Genomic DNA, 17962 nt, shown 5'->3' with positions numbered 1-17962 from the left:
AATAATAGAATCAAAAGGTAACTTCATTCTCTTTCTAGGGAAGTTTTCCATACCTTTCTTGAGAGGAAATTGATATTTAATATTGCCTTCCTTCATATCAATAATAGCACCAACAGTTCGAAGAAAAGGTCTTCCCAATATAATGGGACAAGATGCATTGCATTCAATATCCAATACAACAAAATCAACGGGGACAAGGTTATTGTTAACCGTAATGCGAACATTATCAATCCTCCCCAAAGGTTTCTTTGTAGAATTATCAGCAAGATTAACATCCAAATAACAATTTTTCAATGGTAGCAAGTCAAGCATATTATAGATTTTCCTAGGCATAACGGAAATACTTGCACCAAGATCACATAAAGCATTACAATCAAAATCATTGACCTTCATCTTAATGATGGGCTCCCAACCATCCTCTAACTTCCTAGGAATAGAAGTTTCACGATTTAGTTTCTCTTCTCTAGCTTTTATGAGAGCATTAGTAATATGTTTTGTAAAGGCCAAATTTATAGCACTAGCATTAGGACTTTTAGCAAGTTTTTTTAAGAACTTTATAACTTCAAAGATGTGACAATCATTAAAATCTAAACCATTATAATCTACAGCAATGGGATCATTGTCCCCAATATTGGAAAAAATTTCAGCAGTTTCATCACAAGCGATTTATTGATTTTAGCGATTTCAGTTTTGCACGCTTTGCATTAGGAGTAGAAACATTACTAACACCAATTATTTTATCATTGATAGTAGGAGGTGTGTCAACATGTGAAGCATTTTCATTGCTAGTGGTGGTAATAGTCCAAACTTTAGCTATATTATTCACTTTAGCATTTTCTTCTTTTTCCCACCTAGCACGCAATTCGGCCATCAATCTTATATTCTCATTAATTCTAACTTGGATGGCGTTTGCTGTAGCAAATGACTTAATATCTTTATCTTCACTAGGAATAACTTTCAATTTCAAAAGATCAACATCAGCAGCAAGACTATCGACCTTAGAAGCAAGTATATCAATTTTACCAAGCTTTTCTTCAACAGTTTTGTTAAAAGCAGTTTGTGTACTAATAAATTCTTTAAGCATGGCTTCAAGACCAGAGGGTACATTCCTATTATTGTTGTAAGAATTCCCATAAGAATTACCATAACCGTTACCATTATTATAAGGATATGGCCTATAGTTGTTACTAGAATTATTCCGATAAGCATTGTTGTTGAAATTATTATTTTTGATGAAGTTCACATCAACATGTTCTTCTTGATCAACCAATGAAGCTAACGGAATATTATTAAGATCAACATTAGATCTACCATTCACAAGCATAGACATAATAGCATCAATCTTATCACTCAAGGAGGAGGTTTCTTCAACAGAATTTACCTTACCTTGTGGAGCTCTTTCCGTGTGCCATTCAGAGTAATTAATCATCATATTATCAAGAAGCTTTGTTGCGGCGCCTAGAGTGATGGACATAAAAGTACCTCCAGCAGTTGAATCCAATAGGTTCCGCGAAGAAAAATTCAATCCTGCATAAAAGGTTTGGATGATCATCCAAGTAGTCAGTCCATGGGTTGGGCAATTTTTAACCAAAGATTTCATTCTTTCCCATGCTTGAGCAACATGCTCATTATCCAATTGCTTAAAATTCATTATGCTACTTCTCAAAGATATAATTTTAGTAGGAGGATAATATCTACCAATGAAAGCATCCTTACATTTAGTCCATGAATCAATACTATTCTTAGGCAAAGATAGCAACCAATCTTTAGCTCTTCCTCTTAATGAGAAAGGAAACAATTTTAATTTTATAATGTCACCATCTAAATCCTTATACTTTTGCATTTCACATAGTTCAACAAAATTATTAAGATGGGCAGCAGCATCATCAGAACTAACACCAGAAAATTGCTCTCTCATAACAAGATTCAGTAAAGCAGGTTTAATTTCAAAGAATTCTGCTGTAGTAGCAGGTGGAGCAATAGGTGTGCATAATAAATCATTATTATTTGTGTTTGCGAAGTCACACAACTTAGTATTTTCAGGAGTACCCATTTTAGCAATAGTAAATAAAGCAAACTAGATAAAGTAAATGCAAGTAACTAATTTTTTTGTGTTTTTAATATGGAGAACGCAAGCAAGATAGTAAATAAAGTAAAACAAGTAACTATTTTTTTTGTATTTTGATATAGTGCATCAAACAAAGAAGTAAATAAAATAAAGCAAGACAAAAACAAAGTAAAGAGATTGGAAGTGGAGACTCCCCTTGCAGCGTGTCTTGATCTCCCCGGCAACGGCGCCAGAAATTTAGCCTTGATACGCGTACAGCACGCGTCCGTTGGGAACCCCAAGAGGAAGGTGTGATGCGTACAGCGGCAAGTTTCCCTCAGTAAGAAACCAAGGTTTATCGAACCAGTAGGAGCCAAGAAGCACGTTGAAGGTTGATGGTGGCGGAGTGTAGTGCGGCGCATGTAACATCCCAAAAATTCAAAACAAAACGAATGAATTTCCCTAGTTCCAAATTTTGGAACCAACAAAAACTTTTATTAAATTAGGTTTGATGCATAGTGATCTTACTTAATTCTTGGGCTATTGACATGTTTGCTTGTTAAAATAGTTTGAAATAATCTTAAACCCTAAACCTCACCCCTCTTTTCACCATCCTAGTTAAAATTAAATAAAAGGAAATTAAATAAGAAAAAGGCATATGTGCCTATGGCTATTTTTACAAATCTTTACCCTAGACCTTTCTACTTTGTTTAGAGGTTTGGAAAAACTTCATACACCTTACCTAGTACTTATCAAACCTAATCCAAGTGGAAACCAAAGAAAATAAAAAAGAAACTAAAAATGCCATAGAGGGATATGAGAGTAAAATAGCAAATTTGGGAAATTAAGAATCTTGACCCCAAGTCTTGTTGTGAATGGTGGGATCACTCCTATATACCATTTCAACACTCAACAACACCAATTGGGTCAGGCCAAGTCAAATTAAAACTCAAATGCAACATATACATAGAGGCATACGTGACACATAGCCATAATACCCAATTCTTGATCTATACCTTTAAACCTTGACCAAATGGTGTGAAACCATATCTAAACTTAATATAATACTAAATTGACCCTAACCCATGCCCAAGTAAAGCAAGGGGAACAATTTACAAGAATAATGAAATTTGACACATCATCTCCTATGTGTTATGGCCATTTTTGCAAATCTTTGAACAAGACCATTTGAAATGGTTTCAATGGTTTGAAAATGTTTCTAAACTAATAAGAATCACTTTAGAGTCAAGAAAAGTCAAATCAAATGGAGATAAATCAAATAGTGAGAAAATCCCAATTTCACTCACATACACATAAGGCCAATTTTGCAAATCTTCACCAAAGGCCACCATTGATTGATATATTGCTTGGAGAATACTTATATATGATAAACAAACACAAATGCATCAAAGAAACCAGAATCAAATCCAAGAAAATCTCAAAACCAACATACATGGGATAATGGTCAAAATTGAGTTTTATAAAATGTTCCCTACTTTACCCCTCTGGTTTTGACTTTTATTCAACCAAACTTGGTCAACTCTGGCCATGTCATCCAAGACCATATGAAAGTAAACAACTTTCATGTTGACCACCATACCTAACTTTGACCAGGTTGACCAGTATAGATTTGACAAGTGGAGACTTTGAAACTATGAGAAGATCATACCAAATTTGAAACTTTGCAAATCAACTCCAAAGTGAATACCACCACCACAAATCTTTCACATTAATTATATAATTGAGCTCCACCAAAAAGATTTCCAAAATTCCAACTTTTTCTTCATGCGGCCATTTCATCGAACACATGGCAGGCATTGTTCCAGATTTGTGTTACATGCTTATACCCACTGGATTTTTGCCTAAACCTTGCATGATCATATGTGATCATCACTCCTGTACCTCCTCTGCATCAAACAAAGCCCTTTGGCACTGATTAAAGTGATGCCATGATCAAATATCATCCATGCCAAGTACCATGCCGGCCACTCTTCCTCACTTTCTCTCTGGTCCTCTCCAAACCACCTCACCATGTCAACTAGCTTCTCTGCACTACCCTAAGCACGCTCGTACCAGCCCTAAGCAAAGATACGCACGCTAGTGGCCAGAACGCGTGCGCCCAGTACCTCGCCACGGTGTGCCAGACATGCGGTGAGCGCGCCCAGACAGCGTCCTGGACGCGCCAGAGCGCCATGCGACCCGTCGCCCTCGTCCTCCCCTGCAAAGCCTAGCACTGCGTCGAGCACCGCCTCGCCACCCTCTACGAGCTAGACAACGTCGCTAGCCTGCGGCCGCCTTGTCACCGTCGCCATCATCAAAACCCTGCCGCGCCATACTGAGAACACTCGAGCGTCGCCAGCACGCCCTCGTCCTCCCCTTGCTGTGCCATCACGCGCGTTAGCTCCGCCTAGTCATCGCCAACCTCGCGCGCCCCCTAGTTTGCCCCTTCGCTCCCTGGAACGACCTCGTCGTCGTCGACCCTTCACAGCACCCGTCGGCCTCTCACCCTCCTATAAATAGAGCTCCCCCGCCCCTTCTTCCTTCACACAATCTGCTCCCCTCCTCCTCCTTGACCTCCTCGAACACCTCCCTCATCCCAATTCCACCGGAGCTGCTCCAATTTGAAGTCGACGGTTGCCGGAGCCCGCAGATCGCCGTCGCCAATTCACGCCACCCCGAGCCTCGCAACTGCTACCAGTCGACGTCTCGTCATCGACAACGTCGCCTAGCCTCTGCGCCAGCCCCGTGGGAATCTCCGTCACGCCGCCGACCCCCTACCTCGCCGGCGCAGCAAGCTCCTCTCCCAGTCGAGGACGACGATCCACAGCCGTGCGATCGTCCTCTAATCCGACGGCCAACGTCGCAAGATACCGCTTCGGTGAGTTTAAGCCACTGACGCGTGGGACCTCATGTCAGCAGGCCCGCGCCGTTACTGGGCCAGTTTCGCTATTTAAAACATTTCGGCCCATATGTTTCCCGCGCAGCCCAACCATTTAAACTTAGTATTAATCCATTTCAGCATTTATTCAATTCTGGTCAGTGCTATAAATTGAATAGTTCAAAATCTATAAATCCAATTTGAGTGATTCAAAATGTTCCAGAAAGCTTACGAATTTATCTAGCCAACCCCACTGGATTTAACCTCACAGCTTGTGTAGAATTGAAATAGCAAAAATAAAAAGTCAGATACTTTTCAGTATTCAAATAAATCTAGAAAATCAACCAATTTGAATTTTGAAGTAAATCCAATTGCAATAATTCACATTTAACAAACCCTAATTTACTATGTAAAATTATGATATAGGTTCTGTACATGATCACGGGCTAGGAGCAAAATATTGGCTATGTAGTCAATACTAGTCCATTTAAACTATATCCAAATTTTAGGAATTTAAATCTATGAGGTGTAACACCTTATTTAAATCATTTCTCAAGTGATATGAAGTAATGTGTTGACCTTTATTTACTTAGGCTCATACTTGCTCACTTGTAAAATTTAAATCAGAATAGTTTTTAATTTGCAATAGTTATTTAAATCACATGAGATGATGAATCTCATTTAAATCATTTTTCTCAAATGATAAGTGTGAAGTGTTGACCTTGGTCAACATATGATCATCCCTGGTTATTTGAGAAGATTAAATATTAAGAAGATTCAACGAGAGGAAATTATTTCTCCAAACCAAAGAGAAACCCTAATTCCAATTTTCAATGAGAGGAAATTATTCTCCTAATATTAAATAAAGAAACCCTAGCATAATTTGTGAATAAATGTAAGTAGTGATGCTAGATCAATTGTGTGAGCCAATAAGGCTAATTAAGATTACTTAAGTGTTGTTTGGTGATTGTATCCTCGTTTTCGTTTATAGACGCTAGTACCGGAGACTATCCAGAGGAAGAGGTCTTCTACCAAGAGGAAGAGCAAGAAAACTTTGATCACATCACCAATCAAGGCAAGCTATTACCAATGCAAGCTAGACTAATGCAAGCTATGTTGTTGCAAAGATCTACAAGAGCAAGGCACCATTACATTTTAATATATGATCCTATCCCAAGTTTTTATTTTACAAGCTTTATTGGTTTTTATTTATCAAAGTTACTTTTGGTTTGTGATTCACTTGGTTTAGTTATGGAGTAGTACAAGAGTATCACACTTAGCCTAGCAAGCTCCAAGATACTTAGTACCCCTCATAACTAGTTGCTAGTGCTCAATATTAAAAGTGACTACTCTAGTTGGGAACTTGTGAATTGAAATGACTTTGAAAACCTTGGAATGATGAGTCATTCTATTGAGAGATTTTGAAGGTGAATATGACTGGGGAATGACTTGGTGAATTTTACCAAAAACACTGATGGTTGGGTTCGGATGCGATACCATTCCAATTTTACAAGTACCCCCACAATACCTGAATCTGGGTAAGGCTTAGCTGGAAACTTATGTATTTTAGTATGGGTTCCCTCTGAACAAGCGTCATAGGGGTTACGCCGAGGCTGCCTCCATTGAATGTGAAATGACGTGAAATGAGGTGAATGTACTACCCAAGCCCTGTGCAGTTCCCGGGTTGACGGTTTGTTTTCACCGGGAGGCCAAGCTCATGGTGAGAGGTGCCTATACTAGAGTATGTAAATGAAAGGTTAGGATTGGTAGTTCGCGTACTGCGTACGATAAATCAGGGCCAGTTACCCTTGACGAACTATTGCAATTGTCGTGGCACAAGTGTACAACCTCTGCAGAGTTTAACCTATTCGAATAGCCGCGTCCGCGGTCATGGACAGTTGGAAAGGCCATACTGTTCCGTCATCAGAATTTTTCTAAAAAAATGAATGGTGAATGGTGATTTGAGTTGAAAGGTGACTTTGACTTTGAATCACAACTGAGTTGTGGGAATGACACTAATGTTCCCACTTGAGTTAGTTAAGCAAAAGGAAGAGTTTTGATTATTAAAGTATTTATGAAATAAAACTGGCTTTATGCAAATGAAACTAGAGCTTAGAACCCCCTTACTATAGTTGATAGTATTAGACTTTAGTATTAGTTTGCGAGTACTTTAAAGTACTCATGGCTGTGTCCCTGGCTATTCAAATGGCCAGACTATGAAGACGAGTACCAGAACCCGGAAGAAGGACAGCAGGACGTCTACGACAACTAGGATCACTCCTGACGTCAACAGTTGCCTGTGGAATAGATGGACCAAGACCGCTACTAATTCGCTTCCGCTATGTGTTATGTAATGAATAAATAGAACTTCTACTATTGTAATGAGACTGGATCATGTGATCCTTTATTTGTAAGACGATTATGGTATGTAATGAATGATGTGTTGTGATATCAATCTATTATGTCTCGCAAAAACAATATTCCTGGGATTGCGAGGAATGGCATAATAGGCATCTGGGCTTAAAAATCCGGGTGTTGACAAGTTGGTATCAGAGCCATTGTTGACCTTAGGAGACCCTAGTTAGAATGGACGTCTGAAAAACTTAGTTTTGAAAACAAATGAAGTGATTATTTATGAAAACTTATTCTCCCTCTTATCCTTGAGATCTTCTTCAAAATAAGAAAGTTATGCTCTATTCTTCTTATACTCCTATATAAAATTTTGACACACTTCTCTAACCTACTCATCATAATTCCTCACAGATGGAGTACACTTGCAAGTCTTACCAGCTTGGCCACGGAGGAAACCTCATGTTCGAGAAGGATTTGAAACAACTGGTTGAGTATTTAGGACGCCCGTATCCCGAATTCTTCGGAATACCCCTCAACAATTCATCGGGAGGACAACCTCGGTGGGAAGTCACTACCGATCTGAGAGGAAAGCTTGGAGCCCCAATATGGGAAACCATCTGGTTTTCTGTAACGGGAAGCACTTGGAAGGAAGGACTAGTCAGAGCTATGCAAGAAGCAATTGCCCGTCTGTGCGGACAGAATATCAACAAGCTCGAGAATACCCGCTTCATTTACTACCCCGGACATGACCCCATGGGAAGACCAATAATCATGCCCCCGCACCCGGAGATGAACCACTATGTTGTCTACCTCGACTACATGCTGTACAAGACCCGCAAGGAGTTGGACAACGCCCTCGCTTTTCACCAAGCACATTACCCGTGAAGATGAAGAATCTCCCCTGAAGAGTAGTTTCATTTAACGCACTTTCGTATGTGTGAGTTGTATCAGGATCCCCTTGTATCGTAGAGCGATGAATGGTTCTTCAAACCAACGGTGTGTTAGATTTGTAATATATGATGCTTGGTATGAATGAAAAAGTGTTGTTGGTTTTTACCCCCGCAACACTACTCAAGTTTTCAATATTATGAACTTTTTAAACTTTAACAAAACAAACCCTAGAAATTTCCCTCTTATCTTATCATCTACCTCAATGTTCAGATGGCCCCACCAACCCGCAACGCCACCCAGGAGGCCATGATGCAACTGCTGCAGACGATGATGGCAGACCGAGAAGACGAAAGAGCTGAACGCCAAGCCAACATTGTTGCACTGCAACAGATAGCCCAGAACAATCAAGGCCATGGAAACCACGATCACCCTGGATCGAAGCTGAAGAACTTTCAGAACACCAACCCACCGATGTTCAACAAGACTGAAGAGCCCCTTGATGCTGATGACTGGCTCCAGACGATGGAGAACAACCTCGAAGTTGCGGGAGTTGAACCCGCAGAAAAAGTACTGTTCGCCACCCACTACCTGTCAGGACCTGCCAGAGCCTGGTGGACAAGTGCCCGTGCAATGAATGCGGGACAGATGATGACATGGGAAGACTTCAAGCTAAAGTTCAGCAAATACCATGTGCCCCAAGGACTGATCAAGAAGATGAGAGACGAGTTCCGTGAACTCAAACAAGGAAGGATGTTCGTGGTGGAATACCGCGACAGATTTCTTACTCTGTCAAGGTACGCCCCGGACGAGACCGACACCAATGAGAAAAGGAAGGAGAGATTTCTGAACGGACTGCATGATGAGATGCAAACTGTGTTGGTGAACATTCCGTTCGCTGACTTGGAAGCCCTCGTGGACTCTGCCATACAGATGGAAGGAAAGCTGCATCAGGCCAACGAGAATCGCAAGCAAAGAATGATGAACCAAAGTGGACCCCACCATAACCAGAAGTACCGCAACAACTCCTCCGGAGGATTCACCCCGAGAAACAACAAGCCACCTGCTCAGAATTATCGCCCCAACTACCTCAACAACAACGGAGGACCCCCGAAGACTGGAGGCAACAACAACAACAACAACAACAACCACCACCACAGCAACAACAACAATGGGAACAACAACAACACAAACACTGCCCCGAGGACTGGAAGCAATGCCACCCCCGTCACCCCGAAGGACAAGTCCACTGTGAACTGCTATGAATGTGGAGTTGTGGGTCACTACTCCAACGAGTGCCCCAAGAAGCTTGCCAAGATTGCCGCCAATACTGTTGCACCTGCTCAGCAACAGCGTCGCTTCGCAGGAAGAAGGAATCAAAACAACAACAACGGCCGTTTCTACCACCTGACTGCCACTGAAGCTCAGGAAGCACCCCAGACCATGCCAAGTATGTCTTCCTGTTAAATAAAATGCTCAATCTCTCTTAGGAACCTAACTTTTCTTAAAATCTCAGGACGAGATTTGTTTAAGGGGGAAGGGTTTGTAACATCCCAAAAATTCAAAACAAAACAAATGAATTTCCCTAGTTCCAAATTTTGGAACCAACAAAAACTTTTATTAAATTAGGTTTGATGCATAGTGATCTTGCTTAATTCTTGGGCTATTGACATGTTTGCTTGTTAAAATAGTTTGAAATAATCTTAAACCCTAAACCTCACCCCTCTTTTCACCATCCTAGTTAAAATTAAATAAAAGGAAATTAAATAAGAAAAAGGCATATGTGCCTATGGCTATTTTTACAAATCTTTACCCTAGACCTTTCTACTTTGTTTAGAGGTTTGGAAAAACTTCATACACCTTACCTAGTACTTATCAAACCTAATCCAAGTGGAAACCAAAGAAAATAAAAAGAAACTAAAAATGCCATAGAGGCATATGAGAGTAAAATAGCAAATTTGGGAAATTAAGAATCTTGACCCCAAGTCTTGTTGTGAATGGTGGGATCACTCCTATATACCATTTCAACACTCAACAACACCAATTGGGTCAGGCCAAGTCAAATTAAAACATAAATGCAACATATACATAGAGGCATACGTGACACATAGCCATAATACCCAATTCTTGATCTATACCTTTAAACCTTGACCAAATGGTGTGAAACCATATCTAAACTTAATATAATACTAAATTGACCCTAACCCATGCCCAAGTAAAGCAAGGGGAACAATTTACAAGAATAATGAAATTTGACACATCATCTCCTATGTGTTATGGCCATTTTTGCAAATCTTTGAACAAGACCATTTGAAATGGTTTCAATGGTTTGAAAATGTTTCTAAACTAATAAGAATCCCTTTAGAGTCAAGAAAAGTCAAATCAAATGGAGATAAATCAAATAGTGAGAAAATCCCAATTTCACTCACATACACATAAGGCCAATTTTGCAAATCTTCACCAAAGGCCACCATTGATTGATATATTGCTTGGAGAATACTTATACATGATAAACAAACACAAATGCATCAAAGAAACCAGAATCAAATCCAAGAAAATCTCAAAACCAACATACATGGGATAATGGTCAAAATTGAGTTTTATAAAATGTTCCCCACTTTACCCCTCTGGTTTTGACTTTTCTTCAACCAAACTTGGTCAACTCTGGCCATTTCATCCAAGACCATATCAAAGTAAACAACTTTCATGTTGACCACCATACCTAACTTTGACCAGGTTGACCAGTATAGATTTGACAAGTGGAGACTTTGAAACTATGAGAAGATCATACCAAATTTGAAACTTTGCAAATCAACTCCAAAGTGAATACCACCACCACCAATCTTTCACATTAATTATATAATTGAGCTCCACCAAAAATATTTCCAAAATTCCAACTTTTTCTTCATGCGGCCATTTCATCAAACACATGGCATGCATTGTTCCACATTTGTGTTACATGCTTATACCCACTGGATTTTTGCCTAAACCTTGCATGATCATATGTGATCATCACTCCTGTACCTCCTCTGCATCAAACAAAGCCCTTTGGCACTGATTAAAGTGATGCCATGATCAAATATCATCCATGCCAAGTACCATGCCGGCCACTCTTCCTCACTTTCTCTCTGGTCCTCTCCAAACCACCTCACCATGTCAACTAGCTTCTCTGCACTACCATAAGCACGCTCGTACCAGCCCTAAGCAAAGAGACGCACGCTAGTGGCCAGAACGCGCGCGCCCAGTACCTCGCCACGGCGTGCCAGACACGTGGTGAGCGCGCCCAGACAGCGTCCTGGACGCGCCAGAGCGCCATGCGACCCGTCGCCCTCGTCCTCCCCTGCAAAGCCTAGCACTGCGTCGAGCACCACCTTGCCACCCTCTACGAGCTAGACAACGTCGCTAGCCTGCGGCCGCCTTGTCACCATCGCCATCATCAAAACCCTGCCGCGCCATACTGAGAACACTCGAGCGTCGCCAGCACGCCCTCGTCCTCCCCTTGCTGCGCCATCACGCGCGTTAGCTCCGCCTAGTCATCGCCTACCTCGCGCGCCCCCTAGTTTGCCCCTTCGCTCCCTGGAACGACCTCGTCGTCGTCGACCCTTCACAGCACCAGCCGGCCTCTCACCCTCCTATAAATAGAGCTCCCCCGCCCCTTCTTCCTTCACACAATCTGCTCCCCTCCTCCTCCTTGACCTCCTCGAACACCTCCCTCGTCCCAATTCCATCGGAGCTGCTCCAATTTGAAGCCGACGGTCGCTGGAGCCCGCAGATCGCCGTCGCCAATTCACGCCACCCCGAGCCTCGCAACTGCTACCAGTCGACGTCTTGTCATCGACAACGTAGCCTAGCCTCTGCGCCAGCCCCGCGGGAACCTCCGTCACGCCGCCGACCCCCTACCTCGCCGGCGCAGCAAGCTCCTCTCCCAGTCGAGGACGACGATCCACAGCCGTGCGATCGTCCTCTAATCCGACGGCCAACGTCGCAAGATACCGCTTCGGTGAGTTTAAGCCACTGACGCTTGGGACCTCATGTCAGCAGGCCCGCGCCATTACTGGGCCAGTTTCGCTGTTTAAAACATTTCGGCCCATATGTTTCCCGCGCAGCCCAACCATTTAAACTTAGTATTAATCCATTTCAGCATTTATTCAATTCTGGTCAGTGCTATAAATTGAATAGTTCAAAATCTATAAATCCAATTTGAGTGATTCAAAATGTTCCAGAAAGCTTACGAATTTATCTAGCCAACCCCACTGGATTTAACCTCACAGCTTGTGTAGAATTTAAATAGCAACAATAAAAAAGTCAGATACTTTTCAGTATTCAAATAAATCTAGAAAATCAACCAATTTGAATTTTGAAGTAAATCCAATTGCAATAATTCACATTTAACAAACCCTAATTTACTATGTAAAATTATGATATAGGTTCTGTACATGATCATGGGATAGGAGCAAAATATTGGCTATGTAGTCAATACTAGTCCATTTAAACTATATCCAAATTTTAGGAATTTAAATCTATGAGGTGTAACACCTCATTTAAATCATTTCTCAAGTGATATGAAGTAATGTGTTGACCTTTATTTACTTAGGCTCATACTTTCTCACTTGTAGAATTTAAATCAGAATAGTTTTTAATTTGCAATACTTATTTAAATCACATGAGATGATGAATCTCATTTAAATCATTTTTCTCAAATGATAAGTGTGAAGTGTTGACCTTGGTCAACATATGATCATCCCTGGTTATTTGAGAAGATTAAATATTAAGAAGATTCAATGAGAGGAAATTATTTCTCCAAACCAAAGAGAAACCCTAATTCCAATTTTCAATGAGAGGAAATTATTCTCCTAATATTAAATAAAGAAACCCTAGCATAATTTGTGAATAAATGTAAGTAGTGATGCTAGATCAATTGTGTGAGCCAATAAGGCTAATTAAGATTACTTAAGTGTTGTTTGGTGATTGTATCCTCGTTTTCGTTTATAGACGCTAGTACCGGAGACTATCCAGAGGAAGAGGTCTTCTACCAAGAGGAAGAGCAAGAAAACTTTGATCACATCACCAATCAAGGCAAGGTATTACCAATGCAAGCTAGACTAATGCAAGCTATGTTGTTGCAAAGCTCTACAAGAGCAAGGCACCATTACATTTTACTTTATGATCCTATCCCAAGTTTTTATTTTACAAGCTTTATTGGTTTTTATTTATCAAAGTTACTTTTGGTTTGTGATTCACTTGGTTTAGTTATGGAGTAGTACAAGAGTATCACACTTAGCCTAGCAAGCTCCAAGATACTTAGTACCCCTCATAACTAGTTGCTAGTGCTCAATATTAAAAGTGACTACTCTAGTTGGGAACTTGTGAATTGAAATGACTTTGAAAACCTTGGAATGATGAGTCATTCTATTGAGAGATTTTGAAGGTGAATATGACTGGGGAATGACTTGGTGAATTTTACCAAAAACACTGATGGTTGGGTTCGGATGCTATACCATTCCAATTTTACAAGTACCCCCACAATACCTGAATCTGGGTAAGGCTTAGCTGGAAACTTATGTATTTTAGTATGGGTTCCCTCTGAACAAGCGTCATAGGGGTTACGCCGAGGCTGCCTCCATTGAATGTGAAATGACGTGAAATGAGGTGAATGTACTACCCAAGCCCTGTGCAGTTCCCGGGTTGACGGTTTGTTTTCACCGGGAGGCCAAGCTCATGGTGAGAGGTGCCTATATTAGAGTATGTAAATGAAAGGTTAGGATTGGTAGTTCGCGTACTGCGTACGATAAATCAGGGCCAGTTACCCCTGACGAACTATTGCAATTGTTGTGGCACAAGTGTACAACCTCTGCAGAGTTTAACCTATTCGAATAGCCGCGTCCGCGGTCATGGACAATTGGAAAGGCCATACTGTTCCGTCATCAGAATTTTTCTAAAAAAATGAATGGTGAATGGTGATTTGAGTTGAAATGTGACTTTGACTTTGAATCACAACTGAGTTGTGGGAATGACACTAATGTTCCCACTTGAGTTAGTTAAGCAAAAGGAAGAGTTTTGATTATTAAAGTATTTATGAAATAAAACTGGCTTTATGCAAATGAAACTAGAGCTTAGAACCCCCTTACTATAGTTGATAGTATTTTACTTTAGTATTAGTTTGCGAGTACTTTAAAGTACTCATGGCTGTGTCCCTGGCTATTCAAATGGCCAGACTATGAAGACGAGTACCAGAACCCGGAAGAAGGACAGCAGGACGTCTACGACAACTAGGATCACTCCTGACGTCAACAGTTGCCTGTGGAATAGATGGACCAAGACCGCTACTAATTCGCTTCCGCTATGTGTTATGTAATGAATAAATAGAACTTCTACTATTGTAATGAGACTGGATCATGTGATCCTTTATTTGTAAGACGATTATGGTATGTAATGAATGATGTGTTGTGATATCAATCTATTATGTCTCGCAAAAACAATATTCCTGGGATTGCGAGGAATGGCATAATAGGCATCTGGACTTAAAAATCCGGGTGTTGACAGCGCAACACCAGGGATTCCGGCACCAACGTGGAACCTGCACAACACAACCAAGATACTTTGCCCCAACGTGACAGTGAGGTTGTCAATCTCACCGGCTTGTTGTAACAAAGGATTAGATGTATAGTGTGGATGATGATGTTTGCAGAGAACAGTAAAGAACAATGTTTGCAGTAGATTGTATTCGATGTAAAGAATGGACCGGGGTCCACAGTTCACTAGTGGTGTCTCTCCAATAAGAAATAGCATGTTGGGTGAACAAATTACAGTTGGGCAATTGACAAATAAAGAGGGCATAACAATGCACATACATATTATGATGAGTAGTGTGAGATTTAATTGGGCATTACGACAAAGTACATAGACCGCTATCCAGCATGCATCTATGCCTAAAAAGTCCACCTTCAGGTTATCATCCGAACCCCTTCCAGTATTAAGTTGCAAACAACAGACAATTGCATTAAGTATGGTGCGTAAGGTAATCAACACAAATATCCTTAGACATAGCATTGATGTTTTATCCCTAGTGGCAACAGCACATCCACAACCTTAGAACTTTCTGTCACAGTACAACATTTAATGGAGGCATGAACCCACTATCGAGCATAAATACTCCCTCTTGGAGTTACAAGTAACGACTTGGCCAGAGCCTCTACTAATAACGGAGAGCATGCAAGATCATAAACAACACATAGATGATAGATTGATAATCAACATAACATAGCATTCCATATTCATCGGATCCCAACAAACGCAACATGTAGCATTACAAATAGATGATCTTGATCATGTTAGGCAGCTCACAAGATCGAACAATGATATCACAATGAGGAGAAGACAACCATCTAGCTACTGCTATGGACCCATAGTCCAGGGGTGAACTACTCACACATCACTCCGGAGGCGACCATGGCGGTGAAGAGTCCTCCGGGAGATGATTCCCCTCTCCGGCAGGGTGCCGGAGGCGATCTCCTGAATCCCCCGAGATGGGATTGGCGGCGGTGGCGTCTCTGGAAGGTTTTCCGTATCGTGGCTCTCGGTTCTGGAGTTATTATCGACGAAGGCTTCTTATAGGCGGAAGGGTAGGTTTAGGGGCGACGCGAGGGGCCCACACAACAGGGCCGTGCGGCCAAGGCCTGGGCCACGCCGCCCTGTTGTGTCGGCGCCTCGTCGCCCCACTTCGTTTCCCTTTCGGACTTCTGGAAGCTTCGTGGAAAAATAAGACCCTGGGCGTTGATTTCGTCCAATTCTGAGAATATTTCCTTACTAGGATTTCTGAAACCAAAAACAGCAGAAAACAACAACTGGCTCTTCGGCATCTCGTTAATAGGTTAGTGCTGGAAAATGCATAAATATGACATAAAGTGTGTATAAAACATGTGTGTATCATCATAAAACAAGCATGGAACATAAGAAATTATCGATACGTTGGAGACGTATCAACGAGGTTGAACAAGGTATAGAGATACCGATGATCAAACCTCGGACAAGTAAAATATCGCGTGACAAAGGGAATCGGTATCATATGTGAATGGTTCATTCGATCACTAAGTCATCGTTGAATATGTGGGAGCCATTATGGATCTCCAGATCCCGCTATTGGTCATTGGTCGGAGAGAGGTCTCAACCATGTCTACATAGTTCGCGAACCGTAGGGTGACACACTTAAGGTTTGATGTCGTATTAGTAGATATTGAATATGGAATGGAGTTCGAAGTTTTGTTCGGAGTCTCCGATGGGATCCAGGACATCACGAGGAGTTCCGGAATGGTCCGGAGAATAAGATTCATATATAGGAAGTCATTTTATAAGATTGAAAATGATCTGGTGCATTTATGGAAGGTTCTAGAAGGTTCTAGAAAATTCCGGAATAAATCACTATGGAAGGCGGAGTCCCGGAGGGACTCCACCAAGCTTGGCCGGCCAGCCCTAGGGGTGGATTTCCAGGTAGACTCCACCTAAGGTGGTCGGCCACCCCCTCCCAAGGAAAGGTGGGAATCCCACCTCAAGTGGGAATCCCACCTTGGGTAGGTTTCATGTCATATGGAAGGTTTTGGTTTGGGGTCTTATTCGAAGACTTGTAGACCAACTTTTGGGGGTTCCACCTATATAATGAGGGACAAGGGGAGGGGGCCGGCCACCTCAAGCCATAGCCTTGGCCGCACCCTGATACGTCTCCAACGTATCTATAATTTCCGATGTTCCATGCTTGTTTTATGACAATACCAACATGTTTTGTTCACACTTTATATCATTTTCATGCATTTTCTGGAACTAACCTATTAACAAGATGCCACAGTGCCAGTTCCTGTTTTCTGCTGTTTTTGGTTCCAGAAAGGCTGTTCGGGCGATATTCTCGGAATTGGACGAAATCAACGCCAAACCTCCTATTTTTCCCGGAAGCGTCCAGAACACCGAAGAAGAGTCGGAGAGGGGCCAGGGGGCCACCACACCACATGGCGGCGCGGGCCAGGCCTAGGCCGCGCCGGCCTAGGGTGTGGCGCCTCCAGGTGCCCCCCTGCGCCGCCTCTTCGCCTATAAAAGCCCTTTCGACCTAACAACGCAGTACCAATTGACGAAACTCCAGAAAGACTCTGTGGGCGCCGCCACCGTCGCGAAACTCAATTCGGGGACGAAATCTGTTCCGGCACCCTGCCGGACGGGGAATTGCCCCCGGAGCCATCTCCACCGCCGTCTTCACCGCCATCTTCACCGCCATCGCTGCTTCCACGATGAGGAGGGAGTAATCCACCCCTGAGGCTGAGGGCTCCGCTGTAGCTATGTGGTTCATCTCTCTCCCATATACCTCAATACAATAATCTCATGAGCTGCTTTACATGATTGAGATTCATATGAGTTTTGTATCACAATTTATCTATGTGCTACTCTAGCAAAGTTATTAAAGTAGTTCTATTCCTCCTGCACGTGTGTAAAGGTGACAGTGTGTGCACCGTGTTAGTACTTGGTTTATGCTATGATCATGATCTCTTGTAGATTGCGAAGTTAACTATTGCTATGATAATATTGATGTGATCTATTCCTCCTACATATGCATGAAGGTGACAGTGTGCATGCTATGCTAGTACTTGGTTTAGTCTTTTGATCTATCTTACACTAAAGGTTACTAAAATATGAGCATTATTGTGGAGCTTGTTAACTCCGGCATTGAGGGTTCGTGTAATCCTACGCAATGTGTTCATCATCCAACAAGAGTGTAGAGTATGCATTTATCTATTCTGTTATGTGATCAATGTTGA

Source organism: Lolium perenne, chromosome 5 (assembly GCF_019359855.2).
Source record: "Lolium perenne isolate Kyuss_39 chromosome 5, Kyuss_2.0, whole genome shotgun sequence".
Taxonomy (NCBI): Eukaryota; Viridiplantae; Streptophyta; class Magnoliopsida; order Poales; family Poaceae; genus Lolium; species Lolium perenne.
Note: the sequence above shows the minus strand (reverse complement) of the source record.